This window comes from Heloderma suspectum, chromosome 2 (assembly GCF_057233095.1).
Source record: "Heloderma suspectum isolate Gila_16-S chromosome 2, 16-S_ref, whole genome shotgun sequence".
NCBI classification, from domain to species: Eukaryota; Metazoa; Chordata; class Lepidosauria; order Squamata; family Helodermatidae; genus Heloderma; species Heloderma suspectum.
In genome coordinates, this window is record NC_139459.1 from 327,949,249 (window position 1) to 327,977,198 (window position 27,950).

Consider the following 27,950-nt stretch of genomic DNA (forward strand, 5'->3'; position numbering starts at 1 on the left):
TGCTAGAAGTTAAGTTCAAAATACTTGGAGAGCACCAGGTTGAGGAAAGCAGGTCTATACTATAGACTCTACAGCAGGGATGGGCAGCTTTGGGAGTCTAGGGGCTACTTTCCTTCCCCTGGAACCCTGCAAGCTATGTTGTTGCCGCCGCTGCATGGCCAAGATTTGGCAGTGGCAAAAAAGTGGTGGTTTGCCACTGTATTTTGGCAGTGAACCGCTACAGAGGCTTCAAAAGGACAAATTTAGCTTGTTCTCAAGCTAAATGTTTCCATTTTAGGCCTCCATAGGAGTTTGGTGGTTGGGAAACCACCAATCTTCTTGCCATCAGAGGCCACACCAGGGGACAGGGGGGACACATATAGCCCGTGGGCCACATATTGCCCACCCTTGCTCTACAGTTTTGCATAATCGAGGCCTTCTCACTGAGATAGAAAACTTGCATCTATGCTGTTACAACTTCATTCTGCAAGTTGGGGCTCACATGATGCAATATTATTCCATTACAAAAAATTTAAAATCCCTCCACTTTGAAAAATACTGTTTCAGGGTAAAGTCTGGGTAGAACTTGACCCATGCAGCATTTTTTTTTAAGGGAGCAGCATTGAGTCATGTGTACCTCCTACCTGCAGACCTAAATAGTTCAGCCCAGACCCAGGGATAATTAGGCCATTGTTGTCATGAGTTACTGAGGAGACAGGTACCCCCCAAAGACCCTTGCCTAGTGTGTTTAAGGCTATTTAGTATCTGCAGCATCATTTAGTTTCGGAATAGAATATCTGGTGCCCTCTAGATGTTCGTAGATTCCAGCTCCCATCACACCAGCAACATGGCCAATGGTCAAGGATGGTGTGAGTTGTAGTCCAATATCTGGAGGTACCAGATTACCTACCTCAGCTCTCAGTGAGAGCTTTGGTTTGAATAAGGAAAGGTAATAGGCAGTACGTTTTGTTAACACTAGCCAAAAACATTCCAACACTCCACCACCACTCTTTAAACAGTTCTCCTCCTAAGAGACAAAGGATGCAATCCTATGGGTTGTGCCCTCGAGGAACATAAGCCCCTGAGCTAGGAGGCTTACAAGCATCCTCTGCAGGGTGGGAGGAGCAGCAGAGGCAATCTTTGCCGCCCCATCATCCTGCTTTTTTGCCCATCTAGCGGAGGTGTTTCAGAGGTGCGGGGAGGAGGCTGGCAGAGGCTAAGTTGCATCTTGGCCTCGCCAATCTCCTCCCCTCCCCGCCCACTGAAATACCCCCTTTGCCCCCTCCTTGAGGTTGAGTTCCCACTCTCAGAGGCCAGCCAGCGTGGTTCTTCCTACACCAGGGGGGAGGGGAAGGGGGAGGGGGGCAGATCTCCGATTCCCCCCCTCCGAGGTTGGAGCACTGTCTCCAAACTCGGATCAGGGAATCAGAATTAACCTATCGCCCCTCCGACGCTGTCTAGGGTCCATAGGATTACTCCCAAATTAGCAAAAAGCACAGAACAGACTAGAACATCTTTGATATATCAAATTGTTTTCCCCCAAAGCACTGTGATTGGAGAGCACTGGTAAAATTATTCCCTGCAGTTAGAAGTTACAGATGCCATAAAACTACACTCTTTTCCTCTCCCTTTGCCCTCTCAGGCATTTTCCTTTTGTGGAGAGCTTGGGGGGAAATGTATCAATTCTCACCCTGGACCCATCCACGAGCACCATTTTGCGAAAGAAAATGGTGATTGCGAATTGGAGCACATCTAGTCTTAAGCAAAATGGTACCATGAATGGCTGATATACACTCTATGGCCCACTCTGTGGCCCACTATGGTCCCACAATGTCCCATTTACACCTGTAATCTTGCCCATATCGGCCATTCATGGCACCATTTTGCGTAAGACTAGATGTGTGCATATTCACAATCGCCATTTTCTTTCGTAAAATGGCACTCGTGGATGGGTCCAGGGTGAGTTCGGGCTGCTCGGTGAGCAGGGGGGAACTCGAGCGTGGGCGCGCAAGGTGTGTCAGCAGCTCAGCAGGTGCCTGGAGGACCTGAACTCGGGGGCGTCTGTCCATCCCCTAACCCTCATATTAGAGATGAAAGGTTGAAGTTGAGTGTCTGAATTGATCAAGACCATATAGAGAACCTGCATCAGAGGTGGGGCATGAACACTCTGTTTTCTACATCTGAGGCCAGCAATGCAGCCATTGGGCTGACTGCTTTTGTAAATGCTTTTGTGTTGTTCTATAGGCTTCTCAGTATAGTGCTGTTCTCTTCCAAACCATTTCTATATTATTTCTTGCTCTCAGAGCTCCACGTTAGTCTGGCCAGAACTTTCTTCCAACATGAAGTTGGATGTCTGGTACAGCTCTTCAGCAAAGTCTCTCCATTCCTTAGCACAATGGAACAGTTCTCCGTGTCTTTAAAACCATGCTTTTGCTGCACTGATCCTAATATCTAAGAGCAGCAGCACATTTGATCTGGAGGGATGTCAGAAATAAGCCAATTCATTCGAAGGCCTGTTGCTTTCATTACAATCCGTTCAATTTCTGTTAGTCTGCTGGCCTGTGAGACTAACTATAGTGTTCAGACATAATAAATTGTGTGGTGATATATAGATGTTTGCCTGTAATGAGTCCTGAGATCAGAAGCCTGTCTTATCTAGCATAGCCAATAGATTTGGTTTGTGGCTTTAAAAAAAAAGTCTGGCCTTTTAACATATCCTTCCTCCATCCTGCCAAGCAAGAAAAACCCACAAATATTCACACTGGATTTTCTCTGTGTAGCGTTTCACCCTCCCTGCCCCCAGTCCAAATTTAGGATCTGGATATGAGTATGCATGCCTGATTATGTAATAAGAGCCTCTGTCCACAGCAATCTGAGGAAGAAGAGCCAATATCCTGTTAAACAGAATAGTACATAATTGCTCCTAGAGCTTTTAGAGTTCCAACTTCGGAAAGAGCTCAAAATTCCAGCACAATGACATGTGCTGAATTTGGCATGGTTTTGTGGTATATAAGGAAAAACTTAAACTAGTGCATAAAAGTTGGCATAAGCTTTTGTTACAAGCCTATAAAACAGTGACCTAAACAATGATCAAAACAAGCATGATCAAAACAAGCCACCATGGCCTAAATAAATACGCCATGGTGGTTTGTTGTGAGCCACAGTGCATGCTGGGCATGATTTGCATAATCACTGCCTGGCCACGGCTTATCATGTTGTCTGAACCTGGGCAGCCTGGCTTGTTGGAGGGATAAACAGACCTCAAATAACTTGTGGTTTGTTGGTAGGGTTATTTGAGGGTTCAGATGACACAATAAGCCGTGGTCTGGCGGTGATCATGCAAATTGTGTCCAGCATGCACTGGAGCTCACAACAACCCATCATGGCTTATTTTGATTGTGCGAACTGGCCCAATACCTTTTATAGGAGTCAGAAATAGAAACAATCTTCCAAAAACCTATTCTGGAGTTCTGGATTGTGATATGAAAGATGCTTACCTTTACCTGAGCCTTCCTAAACCTGGTGCCCTCTAGATGTGTTGGACTACAAGTCCTAGAATCCACCAGTGAGAGTGGCTGGCTGGGAATGCTGGGAGTTGTAGTCTAACACAACTAGGGGGCATGAAATTGGGGAAGACTGCTTTAGCTGAATATGGCTAGACAAGGCAGGGTGGGGTCTGTGGAAGAGGGAGGCTTGTTTTTGTTTTAGCTTTTACTTTTGATCAGTGCTGTTGCTGCCCTTTTTACATAAAATTGAGCTTGTCTGGAGGATGGTGATTGAGTGGTTAAGACACTTTAAATCCCCAGAGGTTATGACTGGCTTACATAGAAATTTGTTTTGCCTGCAGAAGGCTGCCTTTTAGAAGCCCCATCCCATCCAACTGATTTCAGCAAAAACCCAACAAGCATCTTCTCAAGAACAGTTCACAAAAATGCTAGCCCAGGGAGGAGAAGGTGCAGCGGACCATCCCCAGTAAGACTGCAATCCTGAACACGTTTACCAGGGAATAGGTGTACATTTACCATTGAAAACAGTGAGACTCTTATTCCTGTGTAAAAATACCTAGGATTGTGCGGTACGTGTTCTGGATTGCAGCCTTGGTGGGGAACTTCCGATGTAAGTGCACAGGATTTTCCCCATACCTCTTCCATGCTTCATGCTTCCCACCTCTCTTTCCCAGTATACCAGTCTCTCATGGCCAGGGTATGGTATGTGATGCATTTTCATTATCTGGCTCCTAATTTTTGAACCAGCCCCGTAACTTTCTTTTTTAACAACAGTTGGGTGTGCTGCAGTTATCAGATGACCATGTTTAGCTCCATGTAATGAAAAGCGTCACCTGCTGTTGACTCCTGCATGCTAAGCTGCTGTCAAAATCACAGGAGCAGGCCAGGCCATTCCCTCTGTCTCCCTCAGTTGGCAACCACGGTGGGAACTTTTCCTTAAAATAATGATGGTGGACATCTTGTGCAGCACCTCAGCTAGGCCTAAAACTTTCCAAGCATAGAGGAACAGATACATTCCATGTTTCAAAAGCTATGTTTGTGCTGTGTGGTTCTTAATGTCCAACAGCACTACACTCGAACTGGTAAGGTGTCAGAAATAGGCTAATTAAATGAGGCCTCTGCTTTCATTATACTTCATTCAGATCTCTTAGTCAGCTGATCTGATGTCTAACTGGAGCTTAGACTGTAGACTAGAGGATGTGGCAGAGACCTAGAGAGAAAATGAGAGCAGTTTCAATCATGCATCTTATGTGGTAAGCAAAAAGATATTCATATGAAAGAGTGCCTAATTGGGGGGAAGTGTCCCATACGCACGCGCACACACACACACGTCAGATTTTATAGGATATGTTTCCATATAAATTGGCATTGGTTTCAGCCATCTATATTAGGATGTAAACAAAAGATATTTTGTAGGGAAGTTTCAGGTTTTTCATTTAAGTAAGCTAAACACCTAAAAACATGTCAGGCTTTATATTTTATGTCAGGACATGTAAGTCGCAGAGGTTTCAATCATCTGTTATATAAATCAGATTACTTGGGGCGGGGGTGCTCTGTAGCTTAAGTATTCTAGCAGGTTGCTCAGTTCATGTATCCATTTACAAAAGTTCACCTGTTGCAATGGTTGGAAACTTGGTGTGTTTTATGAGGAGGGCAAACTTGTCACAGGCTCCTGGAGTACATAGCAATGCACTGCATTCCTTTCGATGAGAAACAGAAGTAGCTGCCACAGGAAGAGAGGTAGGCTCACTAGCAACAGGCTGGGCACATGATGATGGTAGCAGGGAGATGCTGGAAGGGGTAGGTGAGGTTGAGCAGCAAAAGGTTGCTCCCACTAGCGTTAAAATGTCCCCATTCTCCACTATGGTGGTCACCTGTTGCAGCTGTGGTTTCGCTTGGGTCAAATGAGCAGGTTCATCTTCTAAGCATTTCCCAATACTGGCCTGATATAAAAAGGCACAACTCATTGTTTATTATTTTATTATTTATTTTTATTTATTACATTTATTAATCGCCCATCTGACTGGTCACCCAGCCACTCTGGGCGATGTACAACCCACCATAAACAATTTAAAACAATAAAATTTTACCATAAAATTTTTTTAAAAAAATACCCTAACCCACCCCAAATGCCTGCCTGAACAACCATGTTTTTAATGCACGACGGAAGCTCATTAAAGAGGGGGCATGACGGAGTTCCCTAGGGAGGGAGTTCCACAGAGTGGGGGCCACCACAGAGAAGGCCCTCTCCCTCGTCCCCACCAGTCTAACTGTCCTGGCTGATGGGACAGAGAGAAGGCCATCCGAGGCTGATCTTGTTAAGCGGCCTGTCTGGTGTTGCTGGAGGCGCTCCTTAAGATAGGCTGGGCCGGAACCATATAGGGTTTTAAAGGTCAAAACCAACACCTTGAATTTGGCCCGGAAAACAACTGGTAACCAGTGCAACTCCTTCAGCACTGGAGTGATGTGATCTCGCCGGCGGCTGCCTTTAATCAGGCGAGCCGCCGCGTTCTGTACCAGCTGCAGTTTCCGAACCGTCTTCAAGGGTAACCCCACGTAGAGCGCATTACAGTAGTCTAAACGAGAGGAGACCAGGGCATGTACTACCGATGGGAGCAGATGGTCGGGAAGGTAGGGGCGCAGCCGCCGTATCAGATGGAGTTGATACAGCGCTGTCCGGCTCACAGCTGACACCTGAGCCTCCATGGACAGCTGGGAGTCCAAAATGACCCCCAGGCTGCGGACCTGGTCTTTCAAGGGTAGCTGTACCCCATTCAACACCAGGTCAACATCCCCCAGCCTCCTCTTGTCTCCCACCAAAAGTACCTCGGTCTTGTCAGGGTTGAGCTTCAGCTTATTCCTCCCCATCCAGCCACTCACCGTCTCCAGACATTTGGACAGGGATTCTACGGCCAACCTTGGTGAAGATTTGAATGAGAGGTAGAGCTGAGTGTCATCCGCATATTGATGACACTGCACCCCAAACCTCCTGATGATAGCCCCCAGTGGCTTCACATAGATGTTAAATAGCATCGGGGAGAGGATGGAACCCTGTGGCACCCCACAAGTAAGTGGCCATGGGTCCGAAACCTCCTCTCCCAGTGCTACCCTCTGGTACCTGCCAGAGAGGAAGGACCGGAACCACCACAATACAGTGTTTCCAATGCCCAACCCCTCCAGGCGGTCCAGGAGGATACCGTGGTCAACGGTATCAAAAGCCGCTGAGAGGTCGAGGAGAACAAGGAAGGAGCATTCACCCCTTTAACCTTTAATGGTTAAAATGGTTTAACCATTTGCAGAGGCACAAACCCTGTTGGAGGAGGTAGGGTAAATTTCTGTCAGGCTGAAAAGTGGTGTGTGTGTGGGGGAACGGGGTGCAGAGTGGCTCAGTTTTATTACTCAGCAACCAGAACTTGCCTTGCCCCTTTGAGAGTTTTGCTTCATTGATCCTGAAGGGAGCCATGTGGTTGCCCACCAGAGCTGTCGAAGAGGTCAGAGAAGGCTGCTTCAAAAAGAGGGAGTAGGAGGATGTTGTCAGTCAGGTGACTCCCCCCCCCCATCCCAGTTTTGGAGCTCCATGTTCAAATGTTGAAAGACCATTGGTCACTCCCTTAGAAATTAAGGAAACCATAGTACAAACACAGCATTAGGGTGCTGAAGGGGGAAGCACTCCTCTCCCCCAATTCCTTCCTGTAATTTTCTTTGGCATGGTTCTACTTGTTGCAGCTATTTAGTTCAAGTTCCTTTCCTTCCCCATCCAAAATGCTGAAATGTTAGGTGGAAGCATGCAAGCAGTTTGGTGATGTGTGTACCTTTAGCACACTAGGTCTCAGTAGTCCACACGATTGTAGAGCTTGAGATAAATAAATTGCACATGATCCCTTCAGAGAACAATTTCTACGCTCTTGGTTGTACATTGCGCGGTGTCCAGCTGGGAGCATAAGCGCTTGCTAAGTGGATGTGTCTTACTTAGCTCCTCAATCAGAAGCACAATGAAAATGGCTCCACCAATAACTAGCAGAGTAATTGTGCAAGCAACAGAGGCATCTTAATTTGCTTGGATATTGCAACAGGTTTTGTGGTCCTTGTGATTCATAAGCCCCTCTTCTTCATGTCCATAGACTGAGGCTCTTAATCCTGTCTATCCCCACATACTTAACCCTCTTAAACTAATGGGGTTGCTGTGGACCCCAGCAGCTGTTTGAAATATTTGTAAATCTGTTTTTAGCGAACCTAAAGCACTTTATACTCCCACAATTATGGTAACAGTTGTGCTGTGGTGTTTTGTCTCTTGCTTCCCTCCCCCTTCAGTATTTTTTTAAAATACACATTTAGCTTACTAAGCTTATCAGGGGACTGATTTACCCCTATGAATGGGAATGTGAAACTACCAAATGCCTTAGCTAATTCATGTCTGTTCTATCCTCAGCAACTTATCAAAATAGGGTAGGAAAAACAACTTAGCATTTTGCCTGTATCATAAATTCCATCCAGTCAATACTGCTTAAAAAATGGTGTAGGAGGGTTACACTGCATTAATAACAACAACAGAACAGAATGACACATCCCATAAAAGTGTCAAAAGTCTCTCACTGACTAAACCGGCCATCTTGGGGGAAGGGCAACTCCAAACTGGAAGAAAATGCAGTTTTAAAGAAAACAAATCCCCTGATTTACCATTGTTAGGGAAAGAAAAAATATCTTGTTCTCCACATGATCGCAGCTGTCTCCAAACTTCAAAAAATGCTGAAAACATAATGCCTCTTATGCGCATAATTGTATTGCAACAGTGGACAAACTGTGTTTGGGAACATGGCTGCTTCTCCTTGAAAGTAAGCAGTGTAGGAGAGGCCATAGCTTCGTGGCTGACCACACACACTTTGTATGCAGAAGGTCCAAGTTTCAATCCCCAGGATCTCCAGTTAAATGATTTCAGGTAACAGAATTGGGAAGTTCTCATCAGTACACAGAATGGGCCCATGATCTGACTTGGTATAAGGCAATTTCCTAGGATTACATTTATTATTTCCACAATGACCAAGGGATGCTCAGCCATAGTTGCCATAGTTTAAAGTGGATTCAGAAGAAAAACAAGTTGCTTTAATAATGTTATCAAATCTCATAGCATCTCATTAACTATTGGATATAAATAATAGCCATATGTAAATTTCATGTGGATCTGTCTATCTACCAGATTACTAGATAATAAACTTAAGTCAAAGAAAGCCACAAATCATTTTTGAAAGATCTAATTTTAAAACTACATTTTGTGTTGAAATCCTGAATGTGGAGTGATAAAATGGATATAATGAGACCTAAATCCAAGACCTATTGAATTTGGAATGGAATCACTCCTTTAGAAACTAAGGGGATAGTTACTGGAAATGAAATAAAGGGGTGGTGGTGGCTGTAAATACTTGGAGAGAAATTTTATGAATGTATAACTTTTAAAAGTCTGTATACTTCCCTGTGAGAGTTCTGGAAAGCTTAAAAGTTATTGAGCAAAATCATTAAGTCTTGCACTCTTAATCTTCATTTTGTTTATTACATTTCTGTACTGCCCAATAGCCAAAGCTCTCTGAGCAGTTGGAGAGACTAAAAAACCTTCAAAAATTGTACATTCTTGCAGTGGTTTGCTTTTTTCTCTGTTCTATTTCTGACTTTTGACAGCAGAAGTCAGCCATTTTAACATTTATTTATTTTGCTGCCAGTCACGCATGTGGTAGTGAAGTGTTATGAGTTCCACTGTTCTGGAAGAATGATAGCTGTTGATCTTCACTGGTTAAATCTGGGCAGTTCATCTTCATCTTCAATTGGTTAAATTTGGGCAAGTGTATGTAGTCCTGTAAATGAATAAGTGCCCCATTATTAATTACACTCTATGCTTGCTACAGCCTGTGAAGTAGGCTAGCCTGAGAGATTATTTCTGCAAGGCCGTTCATTGAAATTCATGACTAAGCACATTTGCCATACCCAACACTACACTCTACACACTGCATCACACTGGCATGGAATTTATTTGACGAATCATAGAGTAATGGTAGCCATCATGTAATCATGAAAATGCTTTAGTTTATTATTGTTATGATTTATTTGTGATGTTCTTTTAATGGTAGTTTGAATGCTACCATGAAGACTGTTTCAAAGTTTAGTTCAATTTATTGGTCAGCTAAAATGATTTTACTCTCCTATAGCAGAAAACATTTAAAACCACATGATACATAATGGCCTGTGGTTATAAAGTAAAATTAGGAAGTGTGTTGGAGTAACAGGATTGGAGGAAACTATATATATTTTAGTGGGCTAATAAGTTGTTTATAAAATTCTTGTGTATTTCAGATCTCCAAAGGTTCATAATAAGAGAGATGCATGTATGAGAGATTCCTCCCCCCCCCCCAGCAATTTTCTTATTCATTACTGAAAGCTGGACCCTTGACCATTTTGCTGAGAAGCTGTTATCAGGCCACTAAATTGCAGCTTGTTATGTCATGCCTGCAGGTCTCAGGTTATACTAAGTACTTAAAAAACAAAGTAGCTAATGCAATTCTAATACTTCAGCAGTGAAAATAATACCTTTTGAATTAAGCCTTTTTCTGCCTTCAGTCCAGTTTAAGTTTTGCACTACCATTGTAAGGGAAAAAACAGGTGAGGCAAAACAAAAAGTAGTAATTACTTTAGTTAAGATTATATTATTTTGAAGAACACAGTTGGTAATTAGGTTAAATTAATTCCATTTGTTATTGCATATTGTTTTCAGGGCATGGCAGTTAGCTCAGGCATGCTTTTTGTTCAGTGCTTAGAAACTACAGGGAGGAGGTGTTTAAGGTCCCAATCTTTCCCTTGTGACCCCCAGATTACTACCCTAGTCTCTCCGCAGATGTTCAGGATTTGCCTCTGTGATGCCTCAGATCTAAACCCTGTCTTTGCATCCTTGATCTGGACCAACAAAGATGAAACAAATATTGCTAAAATTATAGACCTGCTGAATCAAGTGCAGCTGTGTTGATGTTCTTGATTTGTATCAGCCCGCCTTCTATATCTGGATGTCAAAGTTAGTAAACTTAAGGCTGATGTAAGCTTGATGTAGAACCATGATTTAGGAGAGGTCCATGAGATTGCCTGTTCAGGGCTCATGGTTGGACGAGCTAGGACAGGCAAGAGTGAAAGACATTTTTAAGCAAGGGGGCAGGGGAAGGTGTCCAATCCTGTGTCCTGCTCCTTCCATTATGTCTGCACCAGCTCCTAGTGATATTCAGCACAAGAGCAAAGTGGGATTTTTTTTAAAAAAAGAATCAAAGCACTGAGCAGCTGTTAAAACAGAGTATTCTTTTCATATTGGTCAGATGATATTGGCAAGCCAGTGGGAATATGAATGGAATCAATGTAGACTCCTGTATGGTGACTTGCCACGTTGACTCTGGAAAAACATGTGGGTTGCAGGCCTGTGGGACAGACACCTGAGGCGTCCTGTGTAACTGTTTGGCTTGTGGTGAGTGCTAAGGTGATGTAACCCATAAGTGAGGTAATCGATGAGCATATGCATGCACATATTAAATGCACAGGAGTTCTGTAATGGGGCTGAGTGAGATGGAGCGAGTTAGAAATAGAAATGAGCATTTGTTTACTCTTGTCAAAGTCAAGAGGGGAAATACTGCAAACTCATAATGCTTAATTGTGTGCCAAGTCATTATTGTGCAGTTACTGACAGGCACATGGGGACTAGAAGGCAGGATTTTGCTATAAACTGTTCTCCTTGAGAAGATCTTTTGCGGTGTTTGCTTTGTAGAGCCCACCTATTGTCAATGACTGTGGGGCATACTGAAGGCTATAGTCTGACTGAACCGGGCTCATATCCATGCTCAGCTAAAGTGACACCTGTACTCGGGTTACAACTCAGATTTGCTTCAGTTCCTAATTTCTAAAATACAAGTAATAACATTTACCCCACAAAGGTTAAATTTAGAGCAAATAGTATAAACATTGTGGAGCACTTTGTGGAACACATACACTACATAAATAAATAGGAATTGAGATGCTACTGTTGAAAACTTTTCTTTATTTTGGGGAAAATTAGTCTCTTAATAAAAACTCGGCTGCTAGGATGCTAAATTTCAATTTAAAGGAATGTCTCGCCTTCATCCACTGCTGCCACTGCAAAGCCAGTGCTGGCACATAATTTCATTTCACCTTTGCCATGGAATTTGTGAGGACTGGCCATACTGGAAGCCTTTCACAACATGATGTTATGGATTGTTGTTCAGTCGTTCAGTCGTGTCCGACTCTTCGTGACCCCATGGACCATAGCACGCCAGGCCTTCCTGTCCTGCGCTCTCTCCCGGAGCGTGCTCAAGTTCATATTCATTGCATCCGTGATGCTATCTAGCCATCTCATCCTCTGCCGTCCCCTTCTCCTTTTGCCTTCAGTCTTTCCCAGCATCAGGGTCTTTTCCAGGGAGTTTTCTCTTCGCATTAGGTGGCCAAAATATTGGAGCTTCAGCTTCATTATCTGTCCTTCCAATGAGCACTCAGGGTTGATTTCCTTTAGGATGGACTGATTTGACCTCCTTGCAGTCCAGGGGACTCGTAAGAGTCTTCTCCAGCACCACAATTCGAAAGCATCAATTCTTCGGCGCTCAGCCTTCCTTATAGTCCAGCTCTCACAGCCATACATTACTACTGGGAAAACCATAGCTTTGATTAGACGGACCTTTGTCGGCAAGGTGATGTCTCTGCTTCTTACTATGCTGTCTAGGTTGGCCATAGCTTTCCTCCCCAGGAGCAAGCGTCTTTTAATTTCATGGCTACAGTCACCGTCTGCGGTGATCTTGGAGCCCAAGAAAGTAAAATCTGTCACTGCTTCCATTTCTTCCCCTTCTATATGCCAGGAAGTGATGGGGCCAGATGCCATGATCTTAGTTTTTTTAATGTTGAGTTTCAAACCAGTTATGGATTAGCCTAAATTAAAGCAGCATAAATAGATATGCCAATGTAGCTTAACAGAATTTTCATTCCTCTCCTTTGCTGCATCTCCCAGCCTTAGGGTGCTTCCAGATGGAGAGGCCATATAAGGCATTGTGCAGCTGTTCCGTCTTCTCTTTTTTAATGGATTTTCCACAGTAAGAAAAAAGACAGAGGAAGTGATGGGGAAACAGGAGGATCACAAATGGATGATGTCATCGTGTTGAGCCCCCCTAAAATTCCGTGAATGGGGCAGGGCAATTACACATTAAACGTCTCGTTTGGAAACATCCGTAGTGTTAAGTGACTAGCACAGGCTTGTGCTGGACTTTGCATCTCTTGTGGCAGGGGTGGGCAGCATGTGGCCCTCGAGCCACATGCAGCCCCTTCTGTGACAGCCACTGCAAAAATGGCACCTGGATCCCACAAAGTTGCCCGCCGCTGTCCTGTGGGCCAGGAAGGCCCATAGAGTGCTACTCAGTGAGGTACAGAGTGCCTTGCTCATTGACTGCTGCTCCACTCTTAACCACCCAACTGGCCAAAGGGGAACCTGCCTGTGCAAGAATGCCAGCGGCTGTTCCTGCACCAGAGGGGATGAAGGACTTGTGTCCCTGTGCCTGGTTCTGTAAGCTGTGCCCTTTCGTGCTCTTCGCATCATACCATGAACACATGGGTGAGGCCTGTCTCCTAAGAAGGTACTTCCTGTCAGTTGGGGTAATTCAACCTTCTGAAATCTTGCAGAAAGTTTGTATGATGGATTTCTTTTAACTTGAAGGCTCCTGGTACGGCAGGTGTAAAGAAGTAGACAGAAGTATGAAATAATCTCAGCTATCAGTTCACTGACCTAACTTTCCATCTCTTGTTAGTGCTTGTTATAGCTCTTGTTTCCAACCTCTGTTGGTGTCCTATCACCACATCTTCCTTGCTCTTGCTGTGGACTTTCACTCTGGCTCATTTATGCCATTTATATGAGCCGTTGATTTCCCTGTACGATGAAACTCAGGTGGTTGGTGAAGCTGTGACATGAAGGTTATGCGTATGTGAACAGAAGCAAACAGTGTTCAGTCTTTTATGGGGTTTTCAGAGGTATCAACTTATATAGGCAGCTGTGTTGTAGCAAAAATGGGAAAGTCTCTTGTGGAACTTTAAAGACTAACAGATTTATTGTGGATTAGAACCCGCTATGCCATAGCACCAGCACAATCCTACTTGTTCTACTCCCGCTGTGTTCAATGGAGCTGTCTTGTTGAAGATAGCATCCTAAGTTTGTTAGCCTTTAAGGTACCTCAGTACTCTTTGTTGTTCAGGAGGATATGCCTTTTTAAATATTCACACTCATAGGAGCACATAATGCTTGGGGGTGGGAGTTCTTTCAGGGAACAATGTTCTATGTTGTTGCGTGGAGATATCCCAGAGTTGTTCTTGATAACTGCTTCCTACAGGGCACATAGATGCAATCTCTTTGGTGGAAATAGATATCCTGACAAGGAGAAAAGAGGATTCAATTCCTCTAAAATTCACATGAGCAATTTGAGGAGAGGCTAGGAGCCCCTTTTAAAGGGGAATCTATCCTTTGCTTCCTCATTTTAACATTTCTCTCAATTGCAAATGATACAAGACTTAAAGAGCATTAAGGAATTAAAAGTGTGCTTGTTAAACTGAAGTATCTGTTAGTGTGAACTTGGCCAGAGGTCTGTAGCATGTCAAGAGAGGACTGGAGGAGTTGCCTAGGGTGAGTATATTCCAAACGAAACAAGGCCTGTACTCCTTTTTATTAACTTTGTATCAGGGGAAATTGGAACAGGAGCTGTCATTGCCTCCTCCAATAAATACAACACTATGTGTGGAAGAAGGTGCTTCTGTGGAGTTTTTCTTCCCTAGAGTTCTTAAAGCAGCCTGTCCCAACTTAGTGCTCTCCTAACTTGCTGGATCACAACTCCTATCATTCCCAAACTTTTCATTTCCACAGCATTCATTTTTTAAAGATCTTATATTTTAACATTTGTATTTTTTAAGGTGGGTGAAATAGTTTTATGGCACTCAAATTTACTGTTTTATGTTTAGACTTTAAGTAGTTTTTTGTACTGAATGTTTAGTTTTTATGTATGCTTCCCTGAAATCTGTTTTGGGATGAAGGTGAAGTATATTTACTTAATTAAGTTGGTAAAAATAAGTAAATAAGTAAACATAAATAAGTAAAATACACTTTTAAAAAACATATGTATGTGGTATGTAGGGCCTTTACAGTACTGCTTGTACCTTAACCTCCTTTTTTTAGTTTTACTCTCACCCCTGAATACTTTACAGTCTTATTCCTTAGAGTCAGGATGGACACTGAGCCCATAGAATCCCAGAGTAGTTCTGATTCTGAGGAAGAGCAGTCGCTCCTGGGAGAGGAGTGCGCTCCTCTTTCCCAGGGTCAACAGCTGACGGAGATTCCTCCCACCAGCATTCCTAGCTTAGATAGCAGTCCAAGGAGTGACCGAGTGCGGGAAGTAGACTTGGTGGATGCGCGACGCCGACGCAGAGAGCGGCGCAAAATGGAGGGCACAGAAAGGAGGCGTAATGCCCGATTGGCGTGCAAACAACGGTTGCGCCCAGAGGATCCAAGGGAAAAGGGGAGGGACTCTCCCTAGTCCTTAAGTTCAGGGGTCTGCCAGTAATTCCCTTTCAAACGGGGACCAGCTGTTCCAACTTAGGGCATAGGTACTGTGCTGCTTATATCTAGTTGCTAACGGTAGAGTTGTTAAGTTGTAAAAGAGGAATAAAACTTTGAAAAGAATCCCTTTGTCTGTGTCTGGACTTGGCTACTGGATTAGATTGAGAGAGGCCTCCAAGGAGCCCCTGACACTTAGCCATGAAGAAGTTTACTTTTATACCTTTCTGTCCTTAGACTATGAGATCTATAAATACCTAACTTGAATTGTGAGGGGAGGTAGATGGATATAGGGTTCCTGCTTAGAATTAATTTGGGAATTGAGCAATTGCATATCCCTGTTCAGCTTGGGAAGACACTGTTGTGATATATAGGACTTCATGGGTGGTGGCCTCATCTCAAGGTGGTCTTGGACTATACCGATTATTTGGATCTATTCCAATCCATTTTTGAGAAAGAAATGGACTTGGTCACTCTGGCCATTTACCAGAAGTATAGGAGGTATGGCATGACATTGGTTCTGGCCCTTCCTGGAAGGGTGGTCTTAGAAGGTGATACTGGGGGACTTCTGCTCCACCGTGTAGTCTTTGGCATCCTGGGTGCTGCAGAGCTCCATCTTGTTTCCCATGCAGTTTAACATCTACATGAAATTGCTGGCTGTTTGGGCTGTGGTGTCACAGTAGCCTCTACCTCTGTTTTCCACCTACAAATTCCAGGGAGGCTGTTGGACTCTTCAGCACGTGTGTGGGAGGGAGAATGAGGAGAAGCTTAATTCAGACAAGATGGAAATATTGGGGTACAGAAACTGACTGATTAGGGTTAGAGGGGTGCAACCATTTCTGGACAGGCTTGTACTTCCCCTAAAGACCCAAGTTCATAATCTGGGAATTCGCCTGGACTTGGCACTGTCTATGAAATTCCAGGTGGCAGAGGTGGCTAGGAGTGCCTTTTACCAGCTTAGGCTAGTACGACAACTATGGCCCTCCCTAGAGAAAGCAGATCTGTCCGTGGTTACACATGCGCTAGTTAATCCAGCCTAAATTACTGTAAATGTGCTCTACATGGGGCTGCTTTTGAAAGCAACTGAGAAATGCCACCATGTACAGAAAGCAGCTGTTTGGGTGCTCAATGGGGCTAGGTGTCAGAACATATCACACTGATTCTTTTCCAGTTGCACTGGTTACCAGTGCATTTCCGGGCCCAATTCAGAGTGCTGGTTTTGACCTTAAAAGCCCTAAATAGTTTGGTACTGAGTTACTTGGAGGACCGCCTGCTTCTGTACAAATCTGCATGTATCTTGAGATCACTGTTGTAAGCCCTGCTTGCTGGCCTACCTTTAGAATTGGTTAGTTTGATAAATACTAGGGACTGGGCCTTTGCTCTGTGAAACTCCCTCCCAAGGGATGTATGGGTGGCCCCTTCAGTACTGGTGTCCAGAAATGCTTTGAAGCCATATCTGTTCCAGGTGGCTTTCAACTGATGCAATTTTATTAGATATGCTGCTGATTTATTACTTTATTGCTGTGCTTTGTGGAAATTACTTTGAGGGCTGTTCTGTGTTTGAGAATGTTTCTTATTTGTGAATTTTTGTAATTCTAATAGTTTAAAAAAATGTTATTTCAGTTTTTTGGTTTATACTGCGCTATGCCAGCTTGAGAGGACTTCATCCAGAAAGGCTGTCTTTAAAATGCTTTAAATAAAATAATAAACAAATAAGATACAGGGACTTAATTATGTGAAAGTTTTCTGGGAAAAGCATATAGACAGAAGGAACTTGGCTAAAGTATTAGAAACAGAATGGATGAACAGGCCCAAGGCTTACTGGGTTGGCCCCATTAGAGCAGAGACCACCATTCCTCAGAACTCACTTTTGCAAGCAGTGCATATTTTTCCAGGAAACTGACTACAAGAAGAAAGCTTCTGAATATGATAGATGAGAAAACACAGTATTGGGGACTGGAAGCATGGAGTAGCGGCTTCCTCCCTTCCATTACTGCTTTTCTGCATGCATTTGAGAGAAGGACTCAACCTTCCATTGAGGTTGATTGTCTGACTTCCTTTCAGCTTGAGAGACCCCTAGATCGTTTTTTAATTACTAGTCTATAGAGGTTGCCTTTCATTCCAGAGTTATCTGCCCAATGGCTTCTTGCAGAAGCTATTCCCATTGCAGCTCCCTTCATCAGCTGCCATGCCACTTGCTGCAATTTCCACCTTGTAGTTGTGCTTGCTTGAACATCTTTGCCCCTTAGCCTGCTCATTGGGTAGCAGCAATGTGGCCTGACTTCAGTGGGCCTTATTCTCTGAGGTTGCTTTAGTGAAAGGCAGCCAGAGATGTCTTTTTGCCAGAACTGGGTTGGTTTAAGCCGCAGCCCCTAACATTTATCCAGCCAGTGATTGCTGGTTGTATTTGTACTTCGGTGCAGCCAATGTTGCTGGATCTTTCCTTTCCTGTCATTCCTGGAAAAGAAATGGTTCCTTGTAGATAGGAGATTAGGGTAGGAGCTGGCACTCTTCTCTCCTTTTTGTTACAAAGGAAGCATATCGCCCATCTTGCTCCAGGGCCTGTGCTGTAACTGATTAAGCAGTTGGTGTGTGCAGCTTATGTGGAGTTTCACAGTGGCTGACCCAAGCATGTCAGCAGCACGTATCCAACCCCTGGACTGCTCTTGTTATGCATTTGAGCTCCACCTGAACAAACAGTCTCTGCAATAGGCTTGAGAATCTGCCAGACGTTCCCTTGGGGGACTAGTGATTCAGTGGCCTCTGAGAAAAGTGGGGGCTGCTTTTATGGATACTCTCTTCCTGCCTGAAGAACGTAGTTATAGCCACTGCTGTTTACTTTCTGAAGCATGATGCCATTCCAAAGGCAGCAGAGGCTTTCAGTTTAGGATAAGGAGCATCATTCAAAGGGCTTTTTACTAAGCAACCATGTAACTGATTTGAATGAAGTGAAGCACATTGCATTGACCTACTATCATAGTTGCAAGGGTACATACCTGTGTCTTTAGACTAGACTAGTCCATCATACTTATATTTCTTCCATTTTAGGACAGACTTGCAGTAAAAGCACAGTGTAAAGTCAGGTTCTGGTTCAGACTTTGAGCTGTCACTGCAAGTTCTGCAAGCACTTTGACCTGGCACTGCAAGTCTCCCAGTGCCGAGCAGCTGAGACGTAAGCAGGACACCTTCTGTCTGTCTGTTGCTCAGTGCTGTGTTTCCTTTCCAGGGGAAGAGACAGTGGCAGCAGATCACGTGGCCAAATCATATGGCCAGACCAGTAGCAATCGTGTGGCCAAACAGAGGGCATGGCTGACATATAAGTTAAATTAGTGGATAATGTCTCTGCTTTCTAAGTTTTCATATATTTGAATGAACCTGATTAAAGCTTTAGCTGAAATGATTTGAGGATGGAGCATTCAGCAGACAAAAGCCTATGGATTCTCTCCAGAAGACTGCGTGCCAACGTTGATTCCCCTTGATATCTGTAATGCTATGCTTGTCTGACCTCCTGTGGACGGCAGGGCTGAAGTTATTGTGTGATGTTTGTGTGGTAGGGAGTTGTCATGTGAGTAACTTCTGCAGTTGTCCTGCAGAAGCCTCTGCATGCTGAGAAATTCAGGAAAACCAGTAGAGGCAAGCCTGGACATATAAATTATCGCCAAGGTAGGAGGTATGCATACAATGATGTGTTGGAACCAGGCTCAGCTGGGCCCAGAGGAATGGCTACCTCTGAAGTCAAAGCCTCTCTTATTCTTTTGGGGCAATTAGAAGTTGAAACTGGCTGTGGCTAAGCAGACTGCAGGCAATGATGGAAAGCCGGAAGGGCTGTTCCTAACAGCAGTGGTTGGTTCATCTCATGTCACTTTCTCTTTTTGATCTAGATCTCCAGTCATGGTCTGACGTTCCTCTATGACACAAGACCTTGCATGTCCTTTGGTACCAGACATTTTTAGGTGGTTTAATTGTTCTCCTTGCACATGAACATATTTGAATATTAATAGAACGGAGAGGGATGTGCAGAGCTCCCCTCTCGTTTGAAGCTTGGTTTTGTTTTTGATGCTTAAAGCAGGTGGTGTCTTAATAGAGTTTTGCTGTATTAAGGCTTCTTTTTTTCTAAATTAACAAAGCCTGGCCAATGCTGTAAGCCGATACTAGATGAAGGCCAACCGTGCAATTTCTCCCTGCCTCCCTGTTCTCTTTCTCCTTATGGTAAACCAAAAATAACTTTCACTGTGCAGAGCAAATATTACCTCTTCAGCATCAGAAGGAGAGTCTCACCCCTCCCCCTTGAGGAAAAGGTTGCTGAAAAGACTTATCAATAAATATTCATGAAGACATTTAGCACTGGCCTACCCACTGGGATTAAGGTGCAACCTTACCTTCTAAAGCATACTCCAGTATTCCTAGAAAAGCCATGATCTTTTGAAGTAGCACCACCTGTTTTATCCTGTCACTTCTCACTCCACCTCTAGTGCACGCAAACTCCGATGTCTCACCTTCTGCTTAACCACACCTCCTGCTGAAATTGCAAACAATCTTTATGCTGAGCAATCAATACAAGGAGGTTTCTTTGGTTCTGCAAATCAGCCGTATTCTCACTACTCCTGAGAAAGCTCAAGGCTGACTAAGGCTACAGTTATAGGCTCTTTTAGTGAAGATTAAGGGTCAGGCTCCACCTTACGTTATTACCCTATTCTTTTTGTTTACTCCAAAGTAAACATACAGGCCCCATCCATACCAGGACCACTGTTTGTGGGAAAGACAAAATTTAATCCTTTCCTCCCCAGCCACTTCCCTACTGAAATCCCACTCCCTTCGCAGCAGTTTAAAAAGAAAGAAACATTGGAACCAACAGAAGCTTTTTAAAAACTGTCCTGCCTGATGGGGAGGTTAGGGTTGGTTGGCCCAGTCTGAATTGTGGCCTCACATCCTTACCAGAATTTTTTAAAAAGGAGAAGAGGAGCTGCACACGACATAATTTACATAAAAAATTGAAGTAAGTGGGGCTTATTATTATCAAGTAAAACATATGTAGGCTCAAGTTCTTCGTGGTCTCTGTGCATCACACATATGGGCTCTGTGCCTGTGCTGAGTCTCATTTGGGAAGCTTCTATAGCCGAGGAACGTTTTTGGCGGGAACCCTCTCCCACCGTCCACTGTGCATGTCCTAGGGGGTTCCCGCCCGTTCCCTCAGTTCTGTTTCGACCACCATAGTGGATAGTCCGTTCGGAGCTTCCTCTCTGTGGGAAAGAAAATTGCAGTGTTTTTTCTTCTGCTGCTCCTGCGGGCATTGTTTTTTGTTATTGTTCTTGTGGTCTCCCCTGTTTTCGTTGTCAGTCCACCACCACCCCCAATCCTTTGACATTCATCCATCTGTTGACCACGGCTGCGGTGTCACTTACGGCTGCAAAGGCACCTTTTTGTAAGTATATCAAGTGTGGGAGTAAGTTGCCCCCCACTGACCCTCACTTCCTCTGTCTTTTCTGTTTGGGTGAAGGCCATTTACTTGATTCCTGCTCCCTTTGCCAATTATTTACTAAACAGGCACAAAAGAACAGATCAGACAGGCTTAAGGCACAGCTGTGGAGAAGAGCGTTACTGGCTATGGATCCAAAGAATGCTGCAGGGTCTTCTGCAAAAGACAAAGCAGGGGCAACTATGTCATCATCGAAGTCGATGTCCCCTTGCCTGAGAATTTTGGTTGAATGGGCTGATCTTCCAACTCTGGGGTGCTCCTTAGCACTCTTGGTCACAAGAAAGGTAACTAAAAAAAGCAAAGATTCCACAGTTGGAATCGAATGTCCTTAAAAAAGAGAAGAAAAAGAAGGCTGTCAAAAAAATCTTCCAAAGTGAAGATTTTGGCACCTCCTCCGTTGCTGGATTCGCCAATTTGTGTATTGTCACCAGTACCGACTACTCCAGTCATCGAGCCAGTGTCGACGGTGTCTGAGGGTGAAATCTTGGATTTCCCCCCTCCGCTACCAGTCTCTTGGGATCAAGAGACTTCTCCATCTGGAGATTGTCAGTCACCAATGAGGCAAGACTTCATGTTGACGTATCCCATCTACTCAGGACTGAGAGCATCGGTTTCATCCTGGCCTGCGGTCGTTCCCCCTATGGGTATTGCCACTTTGACTACCATTATAAGGAGAGGTCAAGGTCTCTACATGGTGACTGGGAGAGGGGTTCAGAGTGGTCTTGCCCTCCACCTTGCCATTTTGAGAACTGGCGTACTCTTCGGGACCAAGAATACTTCGTTGACCACTCCAGATATATGGTAGCAGCGTCACCTCGGTATCTGCCAGAGGCATCGGAAACTGTTTCATATCTTCCTGTGAGAGATGAGTTCCTCGTGCCTCCACCCGCGCCACCTCATTCCTCTTTGTTGCTGCGGAGTCAGTTGGAGCCACCTAAACCGACTCACTCGATTCCGGCATCGGAACCATAGCCAATCCTGCCTCTGGACCCCTTGCCACAAGCAGCCTCTCATCATGAATCAGCTGATGATTACCAGTCGGATTCATCTTCATTCTCCTCTATCCTGCCTTCCATCACATCTCTGGATGAGGTAGTGGGATCCCAGGAGGGAGCCTCCCCTTTGGAGGACATGTTCGACTTTGCTGAGCAAATTGGCAGGATGACCCATTCTTTGGGCATTGAAGTACAGCAGCCGGAGGAGCATATTCATGACCCTGTCTTCGACGCAGTCCATTCTGAATCGTTGAAAATGGTTGTGGTGCCTTTCCTCCCAACCTTTCTTCAGACCATTCATCAGTCTTGGAAGGCTCCATCTTCCATGGATCCAACATCTAAGCGCCTTGAGTCCCTGTATAGGGTGCAGGAGAAGGACGCAGCATTCTTGTATTTACACCCGCAACCCAACTCCATTGTCGTGGAATCGGCGCAGGGACGGTTGCAGAAACCTCATCCGTCGCCTGTTGATCAGAAAGGGAGAAGGCTGGATCTTTGGGGTAGGAGAATGAATACCTCTGCTGCCCTGGGACTCTGTATGGCCAGTTAGCAGGCCATGATGGCCAGATATCAGCTAAAAAATGGACTCCCTTTGTGCCTACCTCCCAGAGGACCAAAAGGACTTCACCAGGGTCTTCCATGCTGAGGCTGTAAAGCTGTCAAGACAGCAAATTAAGAGCTCTCAGCATGAGGCGGACTGTAGCACCAATTTGATGGTTGGTGCCATCGCCCTCAGGAGGCGTGCTTGGCTAAGGTCTGTGGGCTTGACTCCTGAAGCAGGTTCCGAATAGAGGATTTGCCCTTTGACGGTGAAGGGCTCTTTAACTCGAAAATGGATGAGCAAATGGACTCTGTCCAGAAAGCGAAGACAACCGCCTGAACGATGGTCCTGGGCCCTCAACCCACATAGCACAAATACAGAAGCCACAAGTGGTTTCAGCCTCAACCATATGCAACCAAACAGCAAAAAACGCAGACCACTCCATCTTCAAAGTTCCGTCAGGGTCGTGGCAGGCCTGAATCATCTTCAAAGCATTGCCCCCGACCTCCTCAGTCAGCCTGTGCATGGATCCGTTCTGGCATGTTTCCTGCCAACCTGGAAGGCAATAACATCTGACACCTGGGTATTAGATATAATTGCTCAGAGTTACATGATAGAATTTTATACCCTTCGCCCCCCTAGGGACTGTTCGCATTACTCCCATCATCACAAGCCCTCCTTCTGGAGATGTCTATCTTGCTTCAAAAAGGAGCTATCTAGAGAGTCCTTCCATTCCTGTCGGAAGACAGCTTCTTTTCTTGGTATTTCACCATACCAAAGCTGGATAGAAGCCTCCGTCCCATCATGGACTTAAGGACTTAAACAAGTTCATCACCCCCAGAAAGTTCAGAATGATCACGTTGGCTACAATTCTCCAGCTTCTTCGAAAGAATGTTTGGTTTGCTGCCATAGACCTGAAGGATGTGTATTTTCATATAGCAATTGCGGACACACACCACTGATACATGCGTTTCATCATCGGCACTGACACGTTCCAGTTTCGGATGCTGCCCTTCGGTCTGGCGACCGCCCCATATACTTTTTATGAAGTGTATGGCGGTTGTGCACGCATATCTGAGACTACAGGGAATCGAGGTTTATCCTTACCTGGATGACCGCTCCTTGTAATAGACTCCAAAAGGGATCTTTACCATGCCATTGGGATTGTTCTGAACCTTCTGGGTGCACTGGGCCACTTATGTCAACAGAGAAAAATCAACTCTGGAACCTACTCAATGTCTCCAGTTTATAGGAGTGCTACTAAATTCAACAGTTGCACATGCTTACCTCCCTCGAAACCATCAGGATCAGCTAGTCACTCTTGCAGAGACTGTCTTCCTTAATCGCCAGGTCACCGTCCGCACCATTCAAGTTCTGCTGGGTCACATGGAAGCTACGGTTGCAGTTGTTTGATGGGCAAGACTCCAAATGCCACCACTGCAGAACTGGTTACTTCGAAGCTTCGATTCCACTTCGGATGCTTGGCATTGTTGTCTCATGATCCTGGACGAAGTGTTGACTCCCTGCTCTGGTGGATGCAGCTCCGCAATTTGAACTGAGGCTTGCCTTTCGTCCAGCCGTCTCCTACATGAATCCTGACAACAGATGCATCTCTATCCGGATGGGGAGCCTATTGTGGTCCACTGTGGACTCAGGGCCTCTGGTCAGCAAAAGAAAAGAAGTGTCACATAAACTTCCTAAAGTTTCTTGCGGCTTGGAAAGAGATGCAGCCTATTGAACCTTACCTTCAAGGTCAACATGTACGAATCCTGACCGACAATATGATGGTCTTGTGGGACATCCAGAAGCAAGGCGGAATGCACTCTTCCAGACTTGTAAACCTCACCCTGGATATCTTCCAATGGGTAATTCAACAGGGCATCCTTTTGAGTAATCTTCACATTGCCAGGCAAGACAATGTTTTGGCAGACACCCGAAGTCAGGCATACCAGTCTCCTCATGAGTGGTGGAGGTCGGCTTGCATTTTGGATCATCTCTTTCTGGACTGGGGCCATCCCTCAGTGGATTTGTTCATTACCCCAGCAAATGCTGTGTGCTCCCAATTCTGCACGAGAGTGGGGATCGGTCAATTGTCTTTGGGCTATGCATTCCAGATACAGTGCCAAGGGGAATTTTTTTATTTGTTCCCACTGTTTCCCCTTCTCTCCAAGGTGCTCCAGAAGGTAACACACGACAAGACAGACTGCATTGTAATTGCTCCTTGGTGGCCAAAGCAACCAAGGTTTCCAGCTCTACTGTGTCTGTCAGGAACACAGTTTTTGCACCTTTTGCAAGTCCCAGACCTGATCTTTCAGGACCAGGGCAGGATTCGTCATCCCGATCTCGACACTCTGAAGCTAACAGCTTGGAGATTTCAACAATGAATGTTTTCCTTTGAGTTCAACTCAGTTCAGGCAGTCCTAGATGCGGCTAAGAAACTGGCTACCATTGGTCCTAAGCTGCAGAGTGGTAATCTTTTCTGACTTTTGCAAATCTTCATGTGTCCTATCCTCTTCAGGCATCGGTTGAGATTGTTCTTTTCTTTCTGCATAGTTTGTTTCAAAAAGGTTTAAAACTTTCATCCATAAGAGTTTATTTGGTGGTCTTCCTTGTTACAGAGGGCCAGTTCAAAGTTTTTCCCTTTTCACTCACCCTACTTCTCATTAGTTCCTGCAAGGTCTAAAGAACTTGACTCCTCCAGTTCTGACTCTGGTTCCTCAATGGAGTGTCTCTGTTGTCTTGCATGCCCTTCTCTTGAAGCCCTTCGAACCTCTGACCACACCAGACTTTTGCCTGCTATCGTGGAAAGTTGCCTTCTTGGTCATTATCACATTCTCTTGATGTGTAAGTGAAATCTGTGCTTTACGAGTGGATCATCCCTACATGAACTTCCCCAAGGACAAGGTTGACCTGAGACCAGGCATTGACTTTCTTCCGAAAGTGGTCTCTGATTTCCACGTCAACCAAACCATATCATTATCAGCTTTCTTCCCAGACCCGTCTTCTGAGCTGGAGAGGAAGTTGCACGCTCTCGATGTCAAGAGGGCATTAGCCTTTTACAAATCCAGGACAGCACCGTTCTGTACCACGTAACACCTTTTCATTTGTAGCCACGCCTACAGCTTTCACAAAAGCCTTACCGCTGTTGGCCTTATGCAGGGCAGCGACTTGGTCAAAACCATTGATGTTCGTGAAGCACTACAAACTCGATGTCAAGGCATGTTCTGTGCGTTTGGGCGAGCTGTTCTGTCATCAGTCTTGGCATAAGACACTTACCCACCACCATGTAAGTGAGGTTGTTAATCGCCCATATGTGTGATGCACAGAGACCACAAGGAAGACATGCAGGTTGCTTACTTGTAACTGTAGTTCTTCAAGTGGTCATCTGTGCATTCACACAACCCTCCCACCATCCCCGCTTCAGTGTCAATGTCAGATTTGATGTTGGGTACCAAGGCGTGATTGGTTTCCCTCAGGTCTGAGGCCACATTAGGCAGTCTCAAGGAACTGAGGGAATGGGTGGGAACCCCGTACGACATGCACAGTGGACGGTGGGGGAGGGTTCCCACCAAAAATGTTCCTGAGCTATAGAAGCTTCCTGAATGAAACTCAGCGCAGGCGCAGAGCCCATATGTGTGAATGCACAGATGACCACTCGAAGAACTACAGTTACAGGTAAGCAAGCTGCATTTACATCATTTGAAGGACAATAGGATAGCTTCATGCGTGAAGAAGCTTGCTCTGAACAGGCAAAGGGTGGGACTCTTACATTGCCCATATATGACAGTTGCCCATATATGACAATCAAAGTAGTAAAGGTGATAGCAGTCAGTGAAGAGGACAGGGGAGTGTTTCTAGGTGTGTTTGCTCCTTGACAGCTTGTGAATGTATACTATGTAAAACATATTTTTAATGCATGTAGCACTTGTTTTAAATCAAATAACTCCTACAAGGATGGCAAATGATTGCTGGATACATCTTCTGCTTGGGAAGTTTCTAGCTCTCATGACCATGGAATTCAACTCACTTTTTTCATGGTAAGCTTTAGCAATATTAACTTATTACAACTACCTGGAAAGGCTTACTTAGTTTTCTGGGACTTCACACCTTTCTGAACATGCAGAGTACGATTTCTTGAAGTTTTTGAATTGAACATGGCTAGAAATAGTGCAATACTTACTTACTGTTGGAGTCTATAAATTTTAAATATATACTATTTAAATTTATATATATACTATAAATTTAAATATATACTAAAAAGCCCAAATACATTATTACTCTTGAATAGTGCAGGAAAATTGGGAAGTTGCAGAGGCCAGGATAGTTGGGTGTTCCTTCACCAAAACCACAAGATGCGATCTTGACTTTAATCTCACCAGCACAGCCCTAGGGTGATGACATACTGTGCAACTTGAGTAGGACTTAAAGTACAGAAAGTAGGTGGAGCTATGGGAAGATACAAAACAATTTGGTTTGGGCTACCCAAAGTAGCATGGTTGTAGTCTTTACTGACCCCCCGCCCTGCCACGCACACACACACACCAACTTAGATCACTTGGTTCAGAGCTTTTAATTTAAGCAACTCCATCTCCTCCAAATTAACCATAAATCCCCACCTCTCACCTAGTGTTTTTTTCTTCAATCGAGTTAGATCATTACTGGGCTTGTTGGGCATTGAGGGTGGGATGGAGGGGAAGCTCCTTTGGAAACTTGAAATGAGTTGGAGAGCTACTAATAATATGCAAGCTTTACTAATATTTCATTGGCATAAAGGTCTTTGTATACACATTGCAATAAAATGGGAGCCCACCGCCCAGATAATAGGTGGTGGATACATTGGAAAACCTCTGTGATGCCACTCGGTTTCTGTGTCAATTCTTAAAATGTTTTGGAATCCAAGTCAACGCATATTAAGAGTTCCAGAGGGAAAACATTTGCTCACAGCTGTTGGGAGTGTGTGTGTGGGGGGGGGGGCGGTGTTGTCTTTAGGAATTATTACCTTTGATATATCTATTGCCAACAGGGCACAACTCCTGGGAAATTAAAAGGCTGCTTGTGTGTTTTGAGGAGGCACCTGCTGGGAGGGAAATATTTGAGGGAACATTGGAGTATGTGCAGGGTGATGTGTTGTGCACACATACTTCTGGATTTCAACTGGCATTTCCCATGTTATGTTAGTAATAAAACAGTGGTGTTTTTTTTAAAGAAGCAGCAGTATTTACTGTATAGGAAGGGAAAATGTTTGGTAGCATTTCCTACTTCTTGAATCAAAATGTGTCTTTAGATGGAGAGGCAAGAGGAGTGTCTGGTGTTTCATCTCCAGATGCTTCTCAAGCCTGCACTTATAGTCTTCATCGTTTCCAGATCTGCACCCACCTTTATCCCAAACATGCATTTGGAGACCCACAATTCGTTGTGTTTTTTTCAACCATATATTGGTAAAGTGGTAGTGCTGCTGTTGCAACCCGGCTTAGTTCACGTTGTGACACAATAGTGGGTCCCAACCCACCAGTTAAAGACAGAATCAGGTCATAGATCGTGCTTGAGTATGGTCCTGAATCACTGTAGTAGAGCCTCATTAACCAAACCAGGTTGCCTAAAGTGGTCTATCTGACAGAAGTGGCAAAATAGATTCTTCTATGGACCAATGTTCCATCTAGAGTTCACAGTCCAAGAAGAAACCATGGGTTCTCTTCCTGGGTTTCCCACAGTTAACAACCTAGTGTCAAACCATAATGCAGAGTTTGCACGTAATGACAACCCACGATTCAGCAACAACCCATACTCTACCCAGAGTTGGTTGTTATTACATTCGAACAGGGCCTAAATCAGTACTGTT

At 44.6% G+C, this 27,950-nt stretch overlaps 1 protein-coding gene across 2 annotated transcripts in view; it reads left to right on the forward strand.

Annotated features, from left to right (window-relative positions):
• The window catches only part of LRIG1 (leucine rich repeats and immunoglobulin like domains 1), a 179,586-nt gene that overhangs the window by 101,110 nt on the left and 50,526 nt on the right, over positions 1-27,950 (forward strand). The gene's annotated exons all lie outside the window — the stretch shown is intronic.